General features: G+C 44.4%; 1 long non-coding RNA gene across 1 annotated transcript in view; it reads right to left on the bottom strand.

Moving 5' to 3' along the window:
- LOC131275325 (uncharacterized) overlaps positions 1 to 20,524 on the bottom strand; it is a 50,410-nt gene extending 29,886 nt beyond the window's left edge. The window contains exon 1 of the long non-coding RNA XR_009182749.1: positions 20,013 to 20,524. This is a non-coding gene — a long non-coding RNA (uncharacterized lncRNA). The remainder of the gene's footprint in view (positions 1 to 20,012) is intronic.
- Between the last annotated feature and the right edge of the window lie 305 nt (positions 20,525 to 20,829).

Here is a 20,829-nt window from a genome sequence, read left to right as displayed (position 1 = left end):
GAGGGAGCCAGAGTGTCAGTATTCTTTTTTATAAGGCTTTTGTGCATGTGTGCCAAGGGGGAAAGAGATACAGAGGGAGGGACAGAGAGAATGGAAGAGAGCAAGAGAAAGGTTTAACAAATAAATTTGGAGTCTACTGTCTACCTGACATTCCATTGAGCTCTGGCCCGAGGCATAGAAAAGATAAAAGATAAATGTCTTCCAGGTACTTATGGGCTACGTTAGGAGATGAAACATCTAAACAGATAATGTCAGCGTAATGGACCATGTCTTAGGAGACCAATAGGTTCAGGGTGTCCTGAGAGCAGAGGGACAGGGCACAAACCCCTACTCTGAGGCTTCAAAGAGGTTTTCCCCAGAGAGACTTCACTCATGTTAAAAGATAAACATTTGGCCTGATTTCAACAAATTAGTGGCAAAGAGTCCCTCGACCCGGCTTTCCTCCATTATTAAATAAAACAAAATGTCCGCCTGTGTTAGGCGTTGCCAGGAGGGTCCCGTTTCCAAGGAAGGATTTTCCAGAAGACAAAAACAATCGACTTCCAGGGGTTTCCAAGAAAATGGAATAATGGGGCACACCCTACAGAATTACGGATGAATAACACCTGGTGATAAGCCAGTTCTCGTCCAGGCCAGGCAGCTTATCAGAATGGACAAGTAGTCCATACTAATCGATGTATATCAGCTCCCCACTTTGTAAGACACTCCCACCCCCATACAATGGAAATGTAACATCAACCGATTATAACATTTCTACACTTGCTTCTGCATTTTCCCTTCATAAACTTCCCCTTTGCACCCCTCTGGAGCTCCTTTCTCCCTGAGGTTGGGATGCTGTCAGATTCATGAAACATAAACTGCTCCAATGAATGAAGTCCTACAAATAAAATCTTGCCTAATATATTTTATCATCAAAACTCTTCCTAGAGCAGCTGTGTGTATGCCCTCCTCTAGCTTGGAAGTACCCCACATTGGTGTGTGGAGGACCAACAATCCAGCCTGGCACAGCAAGGTCCAAGCTCAGAGAGGTGTCAACACCACAAAGGTGGTGTGTGCCATGTATTGGGATCACGGGGTAAGAAGGAGGAAAGAAAAGTCTTCCTTGAAGTTCAGGAAATGTTTGCCAAAGGTGTCAGCTCACAGACAGGGACAGATCCAGGCTTGGTGGGGTCTGGTGTCTAGACAATTTGGGGGCCCTCTTTAATCAAAAGAATTTGGAAAGATTCCTTTTACATAGTTTCAAAAACTTTTGAGTTGGGAAGTGAATTTGGCTCAATGGATAGAGCGTCTGCCTATCACATGGGAGGTCCAGGGTTCAAACCTAGGGCCTCCTGACCTGTGTGATGAGCTGGCCCTCGTGCAGTGCTGATGCACGCAAGGAGTGTTGTGCCACACAGGGGTGTCCCCCACATAGGAGAGCTCCATGTGCAAGGAGTGTGCCCCATAAGGAGAGCCACCCAGCACAAAAAAGTGCAACCTGCCCAGGAGTGGCGCCACACACATGGAGAGCTGACACAACAAGATGATGCAACAAAAAGAGACACAGATTCCCAGTGCTGTTGACAAGAATACAAGAAAACACAGAAGAACACACATAGTGAATGGACATAGAGAGCAGACAACTGGGGGGGTTGGCAGGGAAGGGGAGAGAAATAAATTTTTTAAAAATTAAAAAAACCTTATGAGTTATGAGCATTCAGCTGGAGACGAGGCCTTTAGATGAAGCTTCACTGACCTCATGATCAATCTGCCTTTGCTCAAAGGTCAAGACCTGGTCTTTCTCCAAAAGAAAGTATTGGGTCCCGACCCACTGTCCGTAACTTAATCATCAGTGACACAACAAAGGCAGGGTGGCTGGTGGTCTGAGCACTGGTGAGGAAGAACACGTGCCCAGGGCTTCCTCCTCCCATTCCTGTGGATCTCCAGAAAGATGGGATGTTATTTTTGGAGGCCACGTAACTTAATCATCAGTGACACAACAAAGGCAGGGTGGCTGGTGGTCTGAGCACTGGCGAGGAAGATCACGTGCCCAGGGCTTCCTCCTCCCATTCCTGTGGATCTCCAGAAAGATGGGATGTTATTTTTGGAGCCCACTTTCTTCAACATTTTGGTTTGGCCTCTGAGATTTTCACAGCAAAGCAAATTACCAGACTGGGTGGAAAACAAAATAGCTTGCATATTACTTTTTTTTTGTTAGTCTAATGAGCCAAGGAGAGAAGACACTAATTTTTAAACAACATATCAAAAATATTTTCCTTTAATGCTTCTCTCCCTCTCCCTCTTTTTCTTTTGAGGCCAAAAATATCAGTATGATATGCTCTCATACCAGCATATTTATCGTCTCTGTTTCCATCTAATGTATAGCTCCTCTAATCACTAGACAAAAAGTCTAATGAACAACTGGATGCTGATAATTTTTTATCATTGTCTTCATTACTGTTAACAATTACAGTGACCAGTTCTCGCTAAGACTTCACAAGTGAAATAGAGAGTGAATTAATTCTTCGAGTATTAACCCAAGCAAAGTGTAGGAAACAAAGAGTGTTTGAAAGGTTGACCTTACAGAATTTTCACTCAAACCTCTACCCGTGGGGCCTCCGCTGATGGCCCAGGCCATGCTGCACCTCCTTGACTATACTCTACTCATCACTAGAAAAAGCTAAGGCAGCACGGCTAGTTGTCCCCCTCTCCAACCTTCTTCCTTAGGGAAGCAATCTGCTGTGTGACCCAATTATGGCTGGTGAAATGTAGGCAGCAGGTGCTGGGGTGGGGACCCTTTCTAAAACCAAAGAGCAGAGACTTGTTGAAACTCTTCACTCTTCCATCTCTTTTATCCTCCTCTTTTCTTCCTTCCTTGTTCTCCCTACTGTACGGCCTGGGGGTGGAGCAGCCATGTTGGAAAACAAGACATATGTGAAGAAGGAACCCTGCATGCTAAAGATGACTCAGTGGGAAGACAGAAGGGTCCTGGTTCCTGGTGGCATGGTTGGGCCACATACCAGCCCTGGTCTGGTCTCCTCAGACTTTTATTTTGAGAGGTGAACAAACCCTTACGTCCTGAAGCCACCATTAGTTAATAGTTCTTTTGTTGCCAAATGGTTTCCTAACAGATGCAAGAGAAAGAAGTAGCCGGGTCCCAGCAAGATTCCATTTTAAATATACAAACAAATGCTTGGACAAGTAAGTAAAATAGTTCGAAGTTCTCCAAGCTTTAATTTTCTCATAGCAAAACTGTCCTTGGCCTCCCTTCTGCATTGGGTTGCTCTGAGGATAAAATAATATACAGAAGAACATTTTGGATGCTTTGAATTGCATATAATTCACTGTTCCAGGAGCCATGCTGAGCACCAACTCTGAGTATCCACCTACTCTGGGGTGTCAGGGCCAGTTACTAGGACACTTATTTCTTAGGTCTTTCTAGAGCTGTACCAAAGAAAGAGTAAAAGGTCAACCAACAAGACCCACAGAAACTAGGAATAAATATTAGAGTGAGGGCCATCGTGTCCCCCAAGAACAGTGCCAGAAAACACACAGGCCTGATGGACAATCAGTAGTTTCCAGACACAGCCTTGTCTTAGTTTCCTGGAGCTGCTGCAACAAGCTACCACTAACTTGATGCCATAAGACAATAGAAACTTATTTCTCTCGTAGTTCTAGAGACCAGAAGTCCCATATCAAGGTCTTGGCAGAGTTGGTTCCTTCTGGAGGCTCTGAGGGAGAATTTGTTCCATGGATCTCTTGCATGGAGAGACTGTCAACAATCTTTAGGGTTCCTTGGCTTGTAGACACATCACGCCAATCTCTGACTCCATCCTCACATGGTCTTTGCCCCTGTGTCTCTGTATCTTCTCCTTTTCTATCTTTTATATGGACACATCTCACTGGATTTAGGGCCCCCCCTTATTCAGGATGATCTGAGTTTGAGATCTTTACATTAATTATATTTGCAAAGACCCTTATTGTAAATAAGTTGATATTCTGAGGTTCCAGATGGACATACCTTTGGGGGGGAGGACAAATAAGTCCACTGCAAATCCCAAGAGTGTCACTCAAATGTTCTTAGGCCAAGGCCTGGGTAACTGGTTCATATTCTTACAAAAAGAGGGGTTTGAGGTTTCCCTTGGGGACCCAACAAGTCTGTGGTTCCTGAAAGATCCCCACTACTCTCTAACAGGGGGAGCTGAAGAACCATCTGGTCCCAGCAGCAGTAGATGAGACAATGGGAGAAGCAGAGACAACAGTGACAGCTGGAGGGAAGGAAGCTCCCACTTTCCCATGGGACCACTTCATCTCCCACAAGACCAGCCACCTGTCGTGCCCCAATTTCCAGAATAACTCAAACAGGATGTTTCAGGGACATGCACTCCTCCTCCTCCTTCTCCTCTGATCCTTACCCTCCTCCTTTCTTCCTTCCTAAATACCCCCAGTCTGGCAGGCTTGGACTCAAGTCACTGTCCCCTTTGGTGACCTGGGAAGCAGGGTCCTAGGACTCACTCAGCCCCTGAGATCAAATTACCCACAACTGCTCCCCACGGTTGCCCCCACAATGATCCTTTATGATCCCACAACTTCTTAATCTTCAGTCCACCATGTGCCTCGGGTCATTTAGCTCCTGCCTTGGCCTTTTTCTGAGCTTCCTTGTCCTGTTGCCTGGTGGAGCTCTCTAAACTGTTCCTCCTGGGGCCCTCACCTTGATCTTGCAAAGGCTCTTGAATTCCACCCTCTCCCACCTTCCTCTCTTGCTGCAAGACAGTGACCAAGCCTTGGAGAACACTGATAGGAATGTGAGGCACAAGAAAGAAATGGGCTTAGAAGAAGACCCACCAAAGTAGAAAGACCTCACATAACCACAGAGCTAGCATGACTTGGGGAAAAAGGGAAATTGTAATAATACCAGTCAGCCTGTCAAATGGGGAGGATTGAAACTAAAGGTTTAGAAGAAATTTATGAGAAGGGAATGGTCACTCGACACATGAGGAAGTGGAATTTGATGTAGTGAAGAAAGTGGTCCCTGATAGCGCTTGGCCATCTTTTCTTCTCACGCTTCTAGAATACCTTACCCAAACATGCAGCTGGTGACTTCCAAGTCTATATCTCTAGCCCAGAGCTTTCATCTGTTACCTAGGAGTCTACTGGTCATCTCAGGATCTCCACCTGGAGGTATCATCTGCCCTCAACTTCATCAGGGCCACAACTGAGCTCTGTTTCTTCCTCCTTGAGTGCACAGCATCACTAATTTCCCAAAGCAAAATTCCAGAAATCAGCCTCAATAACATCATCTCCTTATCCTCTTATCCAAGCAAATGGGCACAGAATAAATATGTTCAAAGAAAGGGAAGGAGAGAGGGAGGGAGAAAGAAAGAGAGGGAAGGAAGGAAGAAGAGAGAAAAGAGTACAAATGCTGAGCTTCAATTGTTAAGCTTTAAAATTAATCCACAGTCTCAGTTTGTACCAGGGACGTTACAGCCAATGATATTGGTTGTCTCCTTGATAACCTCTGCTTCCCTTCTTGTTTACTAAAAGAACCATGATTTTGCTTGGGGAAAGCAAAGTCCCCAGCTAAAATAACTTCACTTCCCACCCTCCTCCACAGCTAGGCATGGTCATGTGACACCATGTGAGCTGTAGGTGGGAGACCCCAAGAAGGTGTCTCTTTCCAAAAGCAAAACCTCTGTAGAAGAAAGCCCTCTCTGTCCTTGCCCTTTTTCTACTTAGAAAGATGGCAGCCAACAGCAATGAAGGGACAAGAAGGAAGGGCAAGGCAACTCTAGGGGGGAACATGGAAGGATAAGCAGAGCCCAAGCCCCTATTGCCATGGACACCCTCTTGGACCATTCCTGACACCCACCTGCAGACTCATATTGCATAATTCAAAATAAAGCATTCTGTTTTATCCACTGTAATAAAGTTTTCTATCATTTGCAAAATTTCCAGTAACTGCCATTATTTTAACATTTTTATATGTATATATTTTTAACCTGCAAATTCTTCAGTAATCCTCCACCAGACATAAGGGTGACATTGCCCAGATCCCTACTCCAGAACTAAAAAATTTGCTGCCCAGTGCTGTCAGTCTCCTTTTGGAAATACCTTCAGTAAAGAGAGCAGTTTCCCTAATGTCATTTCCCTTTCCAGGGCAGCTCACATACAAATAACCAGTGGATGCAGGGTACAAATGCCTGGCCCCCTTGCCCTTAATCTGGACAATTCCAAAGGGCCACCCCAGCTTTAGAGATCCCCTGAAGGTCAGCTGTGGCTTTGAAGTGATTGCATTGCAGCTCAACTTCTTCTCCCTGCCAGAAGCTGTGCCTTCCCAATACCCCATCCCCCAGAAAAACCCCCACAGGCAACTCTTTATCTCAGAGTCTGCTTCCAGGGAAAGGCAACCTGCAAAGAGTTGTCCTCGTCTCAACTTGTAAGGAAGATAAATCTCCACCTGCATCAGGGCAGTGGGAAGTGCTCACATTAAGTCATTCTCAATTTTCCAAAGAAATAACTTTTGCATCTGACTAATCAAGTTATAAGAATAGTCTTATAAAACTAGCATTAACATCAAGCCAGATCTTACGCAGCATTCTGTACTGGTTTGACGACAAGGGTTCTGGAGTGACTTATGAGCTTACTATAGATTTTTTCAACTTTTTACCGCTTTGCTTAAATCTTAACAACTTGTTGTCTCATGTTTAAGTATTTGTAAACACCATTGCCTACCATCCTGGAGAAGACCTGTTTTTGTTGGCAATCAGCCATGTGTATTGGAATTTGAAAACAAATAAGATAGATCTACTATGCTTATGGGACTTCTCCTTCAAGAGGAACTATTTCATATATATAAACACTTCCTCAGGAGCATGTCCATCCACCGCCATAGGTGTATTCCCAATCAGATGGATTCTATTTAGGGCTGGAGTAATTACATATAATGGGTTTTAGATAAAGCAATTTTGTGTCAATATTTGTCCAAGTCATGGAACTATGAATTTAAATTCCATGCAGTCCAGATGGGCTGGAACCTCTGAGTAGTTAGAGGAAAGAGTTGTAAAGATAGTTAAGAACTTGACAAAGGACTATGACTCCAAAGAAAAATGAGAAGACTTAGTACAGAAGATTTGAATATAGGCAATGCCTTCTGAGGATAGTGGAGCTTGGTTTGGGGAAATTCCATGAGGCAGAGTTCAGGGAAGTCCCTGAGTTTACGTTCAGGTAGCTGCAACACAGGGAAGACATTCCAGAAAAAGTATCTTGGCCTCATTTTGGCATGTGGAAGAGTCTTCAGAGAAAGATTTTGCTGCCATGCCAGGTAGCACTGGATACATCTATAAAAGTTGGATCTTCAAGTCAATTTTATGATTTTCTCATGGTTTACTGAATAACAGAGACTCTTGGCTGAAGAGGATGGAATGGGTAAGCCCATTCTCCGTGTCAGAGACTTCTCCGTGTCAGAGAAGGACAGGCTTAAGGTTTAATCCAGGAGCCTGATGAGATGTGGAGAAATTCTTCTTTAAAAATTTATTAGAGAAGTTGTGGGTTTGGGTTTACAGAACATCACACATAAAATACAGGATTTCTGTAGACCACCCTGTTATTAACACCTTGCACCTGTGTGGAACACTTGATGCAGCTGATGAAAGCATGTTTTTATCATTGTCCTATTAACTACAGTCCATGGTTTAACTCAGAGGTCACTGCTTGTGCAGTACAGTTCCATGGATTTTTTTTTTTTAACTTTTATTCTGTTTCCATTACACAACCTAACATTTCCCCTTTAAACCACATTCAGATATATATTTCAGAGCTGTTAATTGCACTGTGCTACCATCACCACCATTGATTACCAAAGCATCTCTCCTACGTAGAGGTTGGAAATGTTCCCCCAATGTCCCCTCCATGGGGGATATGGCTAGGGGGTACTCACTCAGTCAGTGCTTGTGGAATAAATGGATGACTCAAGATCACGTCCAGGGATTGAAGCCTCCCTCACCGCCCTGTGCTGCTGGAGGCCTTATCTTTGCAGCTGCAGGGAATCTTGCTTTGTTCCAAGTTGTTACAGTACATAGCAGTAGTAGCCTGTCGATGATTACAAAACTCAGCAAGTCTTCAGTGAAATTACCTTAGGCAGTTTGATGCTTAATTTATCTATACTTTTTTAAAGAAAGTGCCTATGGTGTTGGCTCGTAGAATGGTGTAATAAAATTCATGCTTAAGAATACTAATGCCATCTGAAAATTTCCCCTAACAAAATCATTACCCTTCCAAGCTCTACCACTGATCTCATTTTATTCCTCCCCCCTTCCATCAATGGTATCCCATTTTCCCATGGCTCAGGCGCATAACCTTGGAGTCATAATTGATTCTTTCTTTTCAGGCCCATCACCATCACAACCCAGTCCCTTCATGGCATGGAAATCCTGGCCGGTCTCCCTGCCTTGAACCACTTTTTACTCTGTTGCATGATATGTTCTGCTGCTAGGCTCAACTTTGTTCAGTACCTCGATCCTGATACCTCTTCTTTGATGAAAACTCTCAGATGGGTCCCTATTTCTGCCCTCATCTATTTTAACCTTCTGTACTTGACACTCAAAACCTTCCATCACCTGAGCCGACCCATATCCAAATGCTATTTTCCACTTATTACCCAGTATGAGCCCTTCCTGGGAATAAATTATTGTTCTCATTATTTGGCTATGATCTTGCTAAACCTCAAGAACTGGCCAGTGGGGAAGGAGGAGTAACCATGAAGAGTCTGAGTCCAAGATCGGGGGAATTTACCTGACTAGGGGTCTGGGCTCCCAGGAGTGGGTTCAGTGGTTTAATTCACAGCCTCTAAGAGGATAAGGTAAAATGGTTTGACCCCAGCTGACTATGGTCTCCAAAGGGTCAAGTTGGGGGCAGGGTAGAGCTATCTGTACTGACTTGGAAAGGAGCCAGTGAAATATTGCTTAAGTTATATATATATATAAAGCAGATTGCAGAAAAATATGCATTATACAATCCCATTTTTCTTTCAGAATATATATGTACATATTATAGTTATGAATATAGCTAGATATTTTTGTGTAAGCTTGAGGAAATGTCTGGAACTGCACAATACAACAGGTGAATAGGGTAATAGTGGTGGCATCTAAGGAGATGCAGTAGATAAGGGAAGAGGAGGAACTTTAACATTTGCACAGTACTTTTGTGGGAGAACTAGTCCATAAAAAGGATGGAGGACCAACAATTCAGTGGGCAGAGGCGTAAGTGATAGCTGCAGTTGGACAGGGGTGGTTCTGGGTTGCAGAGGATCTCGGTAACTTCAGCAGGATGCCAGCTAATGGCTGAGGGAGCAAGACCAGGCAGTTGGTCTGGATCCTACACAGGAAGAGGTTTGAGGGTGGCCAAGGCCAGAAAGTGGGGATGACTTGAAAGGACTGAAAGTCACTAAGCTCTTGAAGGGATTATTTCAGACACATTCACTTCTGTGGATGAGGCAGCAGGACAAATCCCAAAGACCCTGGTTCCCTGCTTCTGGTGTCTCCTTTGATGTGGAGGAAGCCCCATCAACATACTCTCTTCATTCCTTCACTCACTCCTCCAGGAAAGAAGCAATTGACCTGGTTGAAGAGTTTGGAGAAAGAACTGGGCGCAGGTACCAGCATCCCTTCTCTCCTCTCTCCCATAGGAGTAAGCTGCCCCCAGGAAATATATACCTCCTTACAGGCCCCCCTACTACGTGGGGAAGCCTAGCTGAACTCAATGTCCCATGATCTGATAGGTAAATTTATCTAAAACGCTGGCAGTTTGTATTAGGAACCCACCGAATAACGTATTGAGCCTCATTCTGCAATTTCAGCTTTATGAGTGAAAAAAGATTAAGTGTTGGTATCCCAGGTTTTACTTTTCAAACTATTCAGAACTTGGACAGGGAAAAGGGATACTATTTATTGTACACTTTTAGAATCTCAGCTTCCAGGTATTGGTCAGGAATGTTAAGTAAGTAAAAAGGAGAGGAAGTTTGGGGAACAGAACAACAACCTATGGAGATGGAGGCTTCTCATTGTAGTCAGAGTTGGGTAGTTTCAAGTTTTAGTGGAGAAGTGGTTGCCCACAGCCACTTGGGAGGTTAAATTTTGGGGGATGCTCTGTTTGCAATGATTTTATGGTGGTGGCTGTGTTGGGTGGGCCTCGGCAAAGGGGCTTCACGCTTCCTGTAACAATGGCAGAAGCCTTGGCCAAGTGGGCACCTGGCCAAACAGCACCCGGCCTTGCCCACCTTAGGCAAAATGAGTCCTTGAGCAAAGAAGCAGGCCCTGGGCCTCCGAGAGGAGGGGGCTTCAGGCATTAGCAAGAAGGTGGACCCCAGAAAAGACCACGGGGGCACAGGGCTCAGGCAAGGCAAGGACAGAGTGAGTCAAACAGCAGCGGGGAAGAGTGGGGAGTGGGGGATACCTCTGGTGCAGAGTGCTGTACTTGACCTTAGGCCTGAGCATTTTAGGCTGAGTTAAAGTGGAATTCCACCTCTTCAGGCACTGGTATACAAAGCACAGCTGTGACACTAACTCTAGATCTTAGTACTGGGCCCAAGAAGGTGGTGTTAGATCTGCTGCCTCCAATCCCACTCTGCCCTCAGAGCCCCAAAAACACTTTCTAGGGGGCCTGGGCCTAGAGTTAGGAATGTTGATCTCAATCATTTTATGCCTGGGAGCACAGGCCGAGAAGTTTAGGGGTCGGAGGCTAGTAAAATTGCTAGAAATATCTGCTTCACTAATCCACAGCCATTGATGCGGGGTCTTCTAGACTCTGAAACTCCATTTCCAGCTGCCACAACACACACAAAAAAACATAGAACCAGATTTACCTTAGGCTGTTGGACACAAGAACTCAGGTTTTAGAGCATGCCAGAGTTCATATGTAAACTGTTACTGATGTGTTCTTTCCTGCTCGCTTATTTTTGCAAGGATTGTTAGAAGAGGGGGCAGGGGTACGGGTGGGAGGTGGGAGGTGACAAATGGAGGCCAGAGAGACGAGGGGAGCCTGGCTGCTCCCAGGAACACAGAGTCATCGCCAAGAACTGGAATTCCAACCTTCGCCTCGCATGGTTCAGTGGCTTGTGGGCTGGAAGAAGGAAAGTGACGTGGGCGATTGAGTCCAGATGAGATGTTTGACCCCCGCAGCTTCACGCTCCAACAGGCTCAGTGTGGGGTCGAGGCCAGCGAAGCCAGGAAGTACAGAGCAGGGCACTGTTGACCCAAGGAACGTTTGTCTGTTCTTCTCTGGTTGCTAATTACAAAATTCCTGCGCTCCTACAGGCTGCGTTGTGGGAAACGTTCTGCTTATATAAATTCTTCGATATAAATGAATCCATTTGGTTTGGTTAGCCATGGAAGGATGCTTTCTTGAGCGATGCTGGCACCTTAAAAACACCTGCCTCCTGTGACTTTTTTCCTGAGAGATCATAGTCCAAGCTCATGCCATAAGAGTTGCTCTAGAGAAGGGTCTGGTAGTGGCCAGCAGCTGGCTCAGCTCTGGGCCTGGAATTGCCATGCCTGACATGCAAAGGTGGCTAGGAATTAGACAGGACTTGTGAAATACTGGACTTGTTTCTCTTACTAATCACTACAAGTCTAGGCAAAGGAAAATCATCCCAACACGTTCGTCCAACCCTTGGATTTACTCCATTACTCTGCCTCCCCATAACCTCCCATCAAAATGAAGCTTTGAATACCCTGTCCCTGGTGAAATCCCTTACCTTTGAATCCCAAGAACTAAGACTTTGGGAAGAGATGCAGAAAGGCATCTCCAAGGGGTCTGACTTGGCTCACAAGAGCTCTTCCTTTTCAGTTTAGTATCCTCATCTGTCAAATGGAAAACCAGACTGGCTGATCTCTTGCGTCTCTTCCGGCACACAAATCTATGGATTTAGAATATTGCTTTAAACAGGATTAAAGCATTTTAAACTGCAAATGCTATCAAATAGTAACATTTCATTAGCTAATTATTTATTTATTTTCTTGATTAGGACTACGATCCACATAAAACATATTTGTTTGGGACAGTGATTTCCTGGTAAACTGGTTCTTCAGAAAAAATTCAAAAAGAAACAAGGAAAGGAAGAGAAGAAGGAAGGAAGGAAGGAAGGAAGGAAGGAAGGAAGGAAGGAAGGAAGGAAGGAAGGAAGGAAGGAAGGAAGGAAGGAAGGAAGGAAGGAAGGAAGGAAGGAAGGAAGGAAGGAAGGAAGGAAGGCAAACAGGCTTGATTTGTAGCATTTGCAGATTTTTATGGTGTAAATAGTTCTACTGTGGTCAATTTCAAGCTATCACCCTCACACCACTGAATCATGGAACAGGGAACTGGGAACACATGCATACACCTGGCTCTAAAAGGCCAGTTTAAGTTGGCTCCAGCATTCCACTAGTTGGGTATAATTTCAGGAACGTCAAAATGAGCTCAAATCAGCTTACATTCTTATATTATGGCTTTATTTCCTATTTTCTCCTTAGGACTCAGGTAAATTTTTCACAGATGGGCCTAGGTTGACAATAGTCAGGCATATATTTTGAACTGAACCTTCCCAGGGCTGGTGGATAAGAGGTGAAAATACTGAAGTCAGGAGGAAGTCCTGTAACCTGCTTCCACAGGTCAGAGAAGAATGGAAGTAGCCAGACCCTGAAGCTCTCACCTTCACTGTAAGCAGCTGGACCACTTATCTACTTGAGCAGCATGTGCTGGCAGCAGCCTCATTTCCATCAGACCTTGAGCCATGTGCCAGGAACCCAGCACAACCCATGAAAGGTATTCAATAAGTGCTAATCAAATATGAATGTATTCTATAACAGGGCCTTGAGTTCCAACCACTAAGAATTCTACCATGTCTGCTCTGATCAAAGTCAAACACAACCAACAGGCCCTTGGTCAACTGAGTGGAGAATGAAAGTAATGAGTGATGCCCCAGAAAGCAAGGTGAACACTGTCTTCTCCAGTCATGGCTGGACTCATTCTGCTGATGTGGGTAAGGTCAAGTTTGCCAATAGTAGAAGGGTTCTGGGAAAACTATAAACATACCTTCTTCAGGGAAGGTAACTCTAGTTATTAAAAACCACATTCAGAAACATCATCATCTCTACTGACAAGTAGTGGTCCCTGAGCACCCACCGAGGCTGAAAGCTGTATAAAAAGCCTCAATACTATACAGTCAGCCACTGAAGTAAAATTATGAAGGAAATTGTTTAGGGTTATGTGAATTGTTATATGTCTGTGGGCTTTAAGACAACAACAATGAAGACACTGGGTGCTTATTATGTGCCCAGTATCTACCTCCTTTATTGGGATCCTTACCACAACCATACCAGGCAGCCTCACTTTCCCAAATGGGACCTCAAGCCTCAGTGAGGTTATGTAACAGTAAGTGGCAAAGCAGGAAGTGGAACCCAGATCCATTTAACTAAAAACGTGCTCAAGTCCACATTCTAGACTCTGCACTTCTTTGGCCTCATCAGATGTGAAGGGAGACACAGAAGCTTCAGGAGAGCTCACTCTGGCTTCTCACTGGGCCCCTGCCTGTTATCTGTCACCTCAGGCCAGTGAATTGGCCACTTTGAGCCTGTTTCCTCATCTTTAAAACAAAAGACACCAATACCAGCTTTGCTGGTCTCTTGAAAAGATTAAAAGAGTTCAAGGGTACAGAGTGCCCCATGCTGTCCCTGCAATAGCACAGAGATTCCATAATTGGTAGCTGTTAAAATGATTATGATATTATTTTAAGGCTCCACATCCCTTTTTCTAGCCTCTTGGTCCTTCATATTCACTGACTTCTAGCAAATATCCATCTCTAAGTTCTCTCTGAAGTACCCTTCTGCTTCCAACTTCCTGAGGCGTTTAGGAATTGGGATGCGAATGATTCTGAGCAGTACAAGCTACAGGCAATGAAGTAAAACCTCCCTTAGCTGAAGGGTCAGTTTTTCAGAATCTTTGCCTAGTAGGTTGTGGTAAGCAGATGAATGGCCCCCCTCAAAGATATCCATGTCCTAATACCCAGAAACTGTGAATATGCTACCTTACATGCCAAAGGGGACTATGCAGAGGTGATTATGTGAGGGATATTGATTTGGGAAATTATCCTGGAGCTGGGGTGATTATTAGAGGGAGACAGGAGGGTCAGGGTCAGAGATGGTTGAGTGGAGATGGAAGGAGCGGTCAGAATGAAGTAGCAACAAGCCAAGGAATGCCAGCAGTTTCTGGAAGTTTCTAAAAGGAAAGTATTCTTCTCCAGAGCCTTCTCAAGGAACCATTTCTGCTGATACCTTGAGTTTAGCCCAGTGAGAATTAATTTGGACTTCTGGCTTCCGTAACTGTGAGATAAGAAACTCGTGTTGTTTTCAGGCATGAAGTTTAAGGTCACTTGTTACAGCTGCCATAGGAAACTCATAGCTAGACACACAATAAAACATGGGCCAGGAGTCCTGGTAGGGGAGCAAGCCCCACTCATGAGAAGGAAGGACACAGTTTCCAATAAGAAGACAATGACTATGTCACTTTCTCAGATGAGATTTCTTCAAAGCAAGAAAGGACCAGTTGCCAACAGGGCTCCAAACCTCTGAAGACCGCAGTTTAAATCAGGGGCTATTTAATAGGAAGAAGGCAAGCTGCTGAAGGTTTAGAGTGTAAAAATGTTGTAAAAGCCATCAGCATTGCAGGACTCAAGTAGTATATACATGTGTGTACTTATATATACATGTTTATATTAAATTTTAGAAAGGTTCAGAGCCATGCCATTGTAAGTGGGTCGAGAAAGCTAAAGCAAAGGAGTTTTTCAAATAAATACTAGGGAGGAATGAGAACACGATGACCTCAACTGAATTATAGCCTGGTCTTCCAAGAAGGAATAAAAGCTCCAGCTTAAAATACATTGAGGAGTTTTTAAGCAATTGGAAACTATTTGGTAAGAAATCATCGTCTGGCCACAGTCCTGGAGCGCTTTAATGCCCCATGAGCTTATAGCCTGGGTCTCTGGTCTCAGTGGACCCATCCACCGTGTTTGAGCCACTTCTGTGAATTCCAGGAGGACATGGGTCATTGGAGCATTTCCCACGTGTTCTAGTGAGCTGGCAGAGAGAAGTAAAGAGGACAGAAAGGAAAGCAGAGGCAGATGGCCATCTGGCTGACACCCTGGACTTCCATTTGCTTGGTGTTGTCTCGCTTTGCAAAAGACCCTCTGCTCCCCCTTTCTTTAAGCAAAATACTTTTCAACCAGAGCTGCTATTAGACTTAAAACACAAGGCTTTTCAGAGGGTTCGATTTAATATTTTTAAATTGTGCTAGCTCAGAAAGCATGCAGAATGGAGTCATTAAGAATGATTTTCTAATGTACTTGTGCATGTGTTTGTGTACACACACATACACAACTGTATAAGCATAGGAATATTTTGGGTAGGATATGAGTGAAATCAGTAACCATGGTTACTTTTGTGGGGGGGATCAGCAAACTACGGGGGAATTTACTCTTATTTATTCATGTTTTTTAAGTGATGGCATTAAGGATGTTTTTTCTTTTTCTGTGTATTATTTCAGGTCTTTTTCAAATACAGTTTTTAAAAGAAAATAAATCCATTTTTTCTTTCAGCTGAAAAAGAGCAAAAAACAGATGAAGCTCTGATGGTGAGTTTCCAGAATTAAGTCCCTTCTTCTTACACCCAAACTCTCCTGGACCAGGGAATGGCAAATCTGTCTCACAGATGGGCAGAGTGGTGGAGCTCCATTTCCGGTATTCTAGCACAGTGCTTCTCAAACTTTAATATGAAAATGAATCACACAGGGACCTCGTTAAAATGCAGATGTTGAGCTGGTACTTCTAGGGTAGGGCCAGGGATTCTGCATTTCTAACATGTCCCCAGGTGAGGCTGATGCTGCTGGTCCATTGCCCATGCTCTGGCTCTGAGTGGCAAGGGCCCAGACCATCATCAGACCAGATGGCAAGGCAGGTGTTCTGACTGGGAGTTCAGAACATAGAAACCCCATGACTCTATGGACAAAACCAAAGCTACGGCCAAGGGCAACCCAAGACCAGACTCCAAAACCAGACTGTAAAACTGAGGGCCATAACCACAGGGCCCCAAGGTTGAAGGCAGGTCCACCTTGAGGCCCACTAATCCAAACAGGAGAGCACTTAGGAAACGCTTCCAGAAGCACTAACCATCCATGCTCAAACTCCAGATCCTCACTTCTTTTCTACCTCTTACCATAAATGGAAAGCCTTCCCTTGGGAGATCCCAAGGGACCTAATACAGAGCCTTGTTTTGGTCAGTGCTGTTATCGCTGGTATTACAGTAAAGGTCATGGTACCAAGGAGCTGGAATGTTTGTTCCAAACACCAGGATGTTCAATTCTTTGTGATTACCCTTCTATGAGAACCTCTGGTATTTTGAAATTGAAACATTTTATAAAAAATTTTCAATACTAGGTTGCCAGGCAGAATTTTGAGGGAATTTCCCACCCTGAAGGGTGCATGCCAAAACTAACCAGAACACATGGCTGTGTTTTCCTTTTTCACTACTGGCAAGCAAACAATACAAGCATCGTAGTTTGTGCTGGAGATATGGTATCAACCCTAACCAAGACAAAGGATCAAAACAGGCTTTGTTCTAGGACTCTCTGTTCTGTGGCCAGGCAGTTCAAGGAGGATTTGTACTAGCTGATCCCTGGTGTGCAAACTGGATTCCTTTAGTCCCCAATAGGCTTGTTCCTGTAACCAAGATGTTAATAAGGATGCAGCCACCCCATGGCGCCCGTGCCTTTGTTTCCCTGCAGTTCCGACCACAAGAAGGCATTGTCCGTGTGCCAAGATGCTGCCCTATGTCTCTAGTCTACTTACTAAAAGTAGGGTCAATCAACTTATGGGTACTAGAGACTCCAGTTCACATGATCGGATTTAAAGGGATTTGGAAATCCCTTCCATTCACCGGTGAGGAAATCAAGCCAAGACAGGTAAAGCGCACAAGGTCATCCAGCCGATTTGTGGTAGAGCCAGAGCCAGGCCTTAGTCTTCTGAGCCCCAAACCAATGCTGGGTCCACCATCCTCCAGATGCCCTTGGACTATGGGCTGCCACTGGGTGGGCTTCTCACCCCATGTGGGCAAAGTGGCAATCCAAGACATCTTTCAAAACCAAACCCACCTAGCCAAAAACTCCTTACTGGGCTCAAGGTTGGACTTTACTTCTGATATTTGGTGTGTGATCGGATGACTTGCTATTTTCTGGTTCATACGTTTTAATACATCAAATGGTACTAGCAGCAGGTCCTCTTCTACTTCACGAGGTTATAATGAAGGTAGTTTGGGGGATTTTATTCTCACAATCATTGCACAACTGGGTTTTGCGTCTGCACAGCCTGCTTTGATTCCTGCTCCATGGCTTGCAGGCAGCAGGGTTTTTTTTACCACTCCAACCATGAGTTTTCTTTAAGAAAAAGGCTAACACTTTCAGCTCATCACTTTGGGGAGGATTAAAAAGGAGATAAAAATTAAATCTGATGTATTAAAAAGTGCCCAATATACTTGGTTTGAAAAATACAACTGTGTATTCTTTCCTTGTCAGTTTGCTTCAGATACCTGGTTATCTAACAAGATTTCAACTTCCCTCCAGGTTTTGCTTACTTAATACAAACTCTTTAAAGCAAATCATTTCAGAGTCATATCCTCATCTGAAGGGCATTTTTTAAAAAGATTTATTTATTTATTTCTCTCCCCTTCCTCCTCACCCTGGTTGTCTGTTCTCTGTGTCTGTTTGCAGCATCTTCTTCTTTGTCCACTTCTGTTGTTGTCGCGACACGGGAATCTGTGTTTCTTTTTGTTGCGTCATCTTGTTGTGTCAGCTCTCCGTGCGTGCGGCACCATTCTTGGGCAGGAGACACTTTCTTTCGCGCTGGGCGGCTCTCCTTATGGGGTGTACTCCTTGTGCGTGGGGTTCCCCTATTTGGGGGGCACCCCTGCGTGGCAGGGCACTCCTTGCGCGCATCAGCAATGCGCATGGGCCAGCTCCACACAGGGCAAGGAGGCCCGGGGTTTGAACTGTGGACCTCCCATGTGGTAGACGGATGCCCTAACCACTGGGCCAAGTCTGCTTTCCTGAAGGGCATTTTTGAACCACTATTGTCATTTTACATACATTAATTATGAAGAATTTGCTATATACCCGTCTACCCACACATATTTCTAGTGTTCACCATCAACATAAGTCAAGTTCATATCCCAACTAAATTCTCCAATTACACATGCATTCTGGAAATTCCACCCTTAGTGCCTTAGGACCACTGTTTAAGACTTGAATCCCAACTAAAAAAAAATACAACCTGGAGTTGGGCATGCATTGAACAATTATCAGTCATTTATGCCCGAGGCAGATTTGGCGGAAGATTGGGCAGGATACCTCCAACCCCTGGATGCTTGGGGGATTAGAAAGCCAACATCCAGGCCAAAGACATCCAAGACGAAATCCACCCTTAGCCCTGGAGCTGGCTGTTGGCAAGCTGCACTAGTGTATGTTTGCCTTTCTAGGGTTTCTGGTGGACTCTAGGTCCTTCTCAGAAACTCGTGCTATCTGTAGATTTCCTAGGCAGCTTCCTTTTGGATCCCCTGTATTTCTCTACCAAACAGAAAGTTTCATTGCACGTATTGCACAGAAGCAGGAGTGACGCTATCAGTCTGGACTCTTCTCTACGAGGTTTTTATGATTGTGCTTCTCTCAAGTCTCACCCAACCCAAGCAAAGATCCATGCCTTTAAAAATTTTGTTTTCTGTTTGGAGGTTGCGCTAGTCATTTTAAAAGCTATCTAGATAGAATATTTTCTGTCTGGTTAATGGAATAGATGTTATTGGTGCCCTGCCTATCTGTCACTCTCTTCCTAAAGGCTGTTTTTCCGGACATGGTAGCCACGAGCAGACATGATGGAGATTTGAAGCCCCTAGAAGTACCCGTCACTCAGTGACAGATAGGGAATTGGGTGACATGTAACTCCAGCTTTCTTTGCCCCTCTTTTGGGATAACTCTTGGGTGACACTGTCTTCCAGAGTTCTCCAGGAGGATTGAGCTCCGTTTGCCAATGCTGGCAACTAGCTTAATTGCATGCCATTAATGTACTTCCTTCTCTTTCTCGCCTTACTTTCTCTCTCCAGTACTAGTGTGTCCAAGGATCATCTTCCTTATTGCTTCTGGGGGAACCCAAACAAGGATAATTACTAAAATAAAATTCTAAGTAAATGTGATCTGAACACTAGTACAACTGAGCTATCCAAATCCAATAGAGCTCTTCACCTAACAGCCATTATTATGTGTTTCCACAGAAATTTGTATTTATCACCAGCAAGGTGAACTGCATAATTAGTGGGACCCAGTGCAAAATTAAAAATTGTTTAAAAGCAGGAAAAACAGTTGTTAAATGTATTATAACATAAAGCTTCTTACCTTCTTCCTTTCTTCTGCGGTCTCTTGATCTGTCATGGTATAATTTATTTGCTATATAATGTAAAGAAAAATTAACTTTTCCAATTACTAGCATGACTTTTACCATTCATATCATGCTACATCGGTTTATATGCATTTTAAATGCAAATATAAGACCATTCATCAAAATTACATCATTTGTGTTTTATAGCTTATGCATACATATGCATTTTCATTTTGCCAGAACAGAGGAAATGCTGCACAAAACTAACCCAGCTATTTTTATTTCATTTCTTGATACACACAAATTCTGACAGTCTCAAACTTCAGCTTGCTGATGAGTAAAGAAGGACTGAAAGGAAAGGAACTATTGGCTGCCCTAATTTGCTCTTTCTTCGTAGGACTTCATTTTTGGCGTGTTTGGCTAATGCAAGGAAGCAGCACGAGTAAGAAAGCACACAGCAGAGTTCCTTAGTCATTTGCCTTCTTTATGCATTCCAAGCATGTTCTGGATCCAACAGAGAGTGGCCTCTAGGAACTGTCAGTGCCCCTGTCCCCAGTTCTGCACTTAGTTGTAAACAGGCTTCTCTTGTACTCACTTTGAGGCTCTCTGAACTCCCACACCTGCCGGGTCCCCTGGAATTCTGTGTTCATGCAGCATCACAAATGCTGTGTGTGAATGGGGCAGCAAGGAACAACGGACACAGATTGCATGGAACTACTCTGCTCACATGCATGCTTCACTGCCTCCTCGGACTCCACTTTCCAAAGTTCAAAGATAAAATTGAGAAGGATTTCAACATGTGGTGATGGCAGAGTGCTTGACCAGGTATGGAACCTGTCTGAGTTTTCCTGAGCGCTATGACAAGACTGCACAGTGGGTTGGCTTGAACAGTGGGAATGTACTGGCTCACGGTTTTGAGGTTAGGAGAAGTCCAAAATAAAGGTGTCGGCAACGCAATACTTTCTCCCCCGACTCTCACATTCTGGCATTGGCTGCCGGTGATCCGTGGGGTTCCTTGGCTTATATGCGTGCTTCATGTCACATGGCCATGTCCTCTCCTTTCTCTCCTGGGTTCCGTTGACTTTCAGCTTCTGGCTCCTTCTGGGGCTTTCTCTGACTATGTCTGCATCTGCTTATCAAGGCCTCCAGTCACCCAGAATAAAGCCCAGCCTGGGGGAGCAGAGGTGGCTCAAGAGGCTGAGCACCTGCTCCCACATGGGAGGTCCTGGGTTCGGTTCCCAGTGCCTCCTAAAAACAAGAACAAACCACAAGCAAACAAATGAAAAAACCAACTCAGGGGAGCCAATGTGGCTCAGTGGGTAAGCTCCAGCTTCCTACATATGAGGTCCTGGGTTCAAAAAAAAAAAAGGTAGCCTCGTTCCATTGGACCACACCTGAACGAAAATACCATC

This window comes from Dasypus novemcinctus, chromosome 22, assembly GCF_030445035.2.
Source record: "Dasypus novemcinctus isolate mDasNov1 chromosome 22, mDasNov1.1.hap2, whole genome shotgun sequence".
In the NCBI taxonomy this organism is placed as follows: Eukaryota; Metazoa; Chordata; class Mammalia; order Cingulata; family Dasypodidae; genus Dasypus; species Dasypus novemcinctus.
Note: the sequence above shows the minus strand (reverse complement) of the source record. Positions and strands in the feature narration are given on the sequence as shown.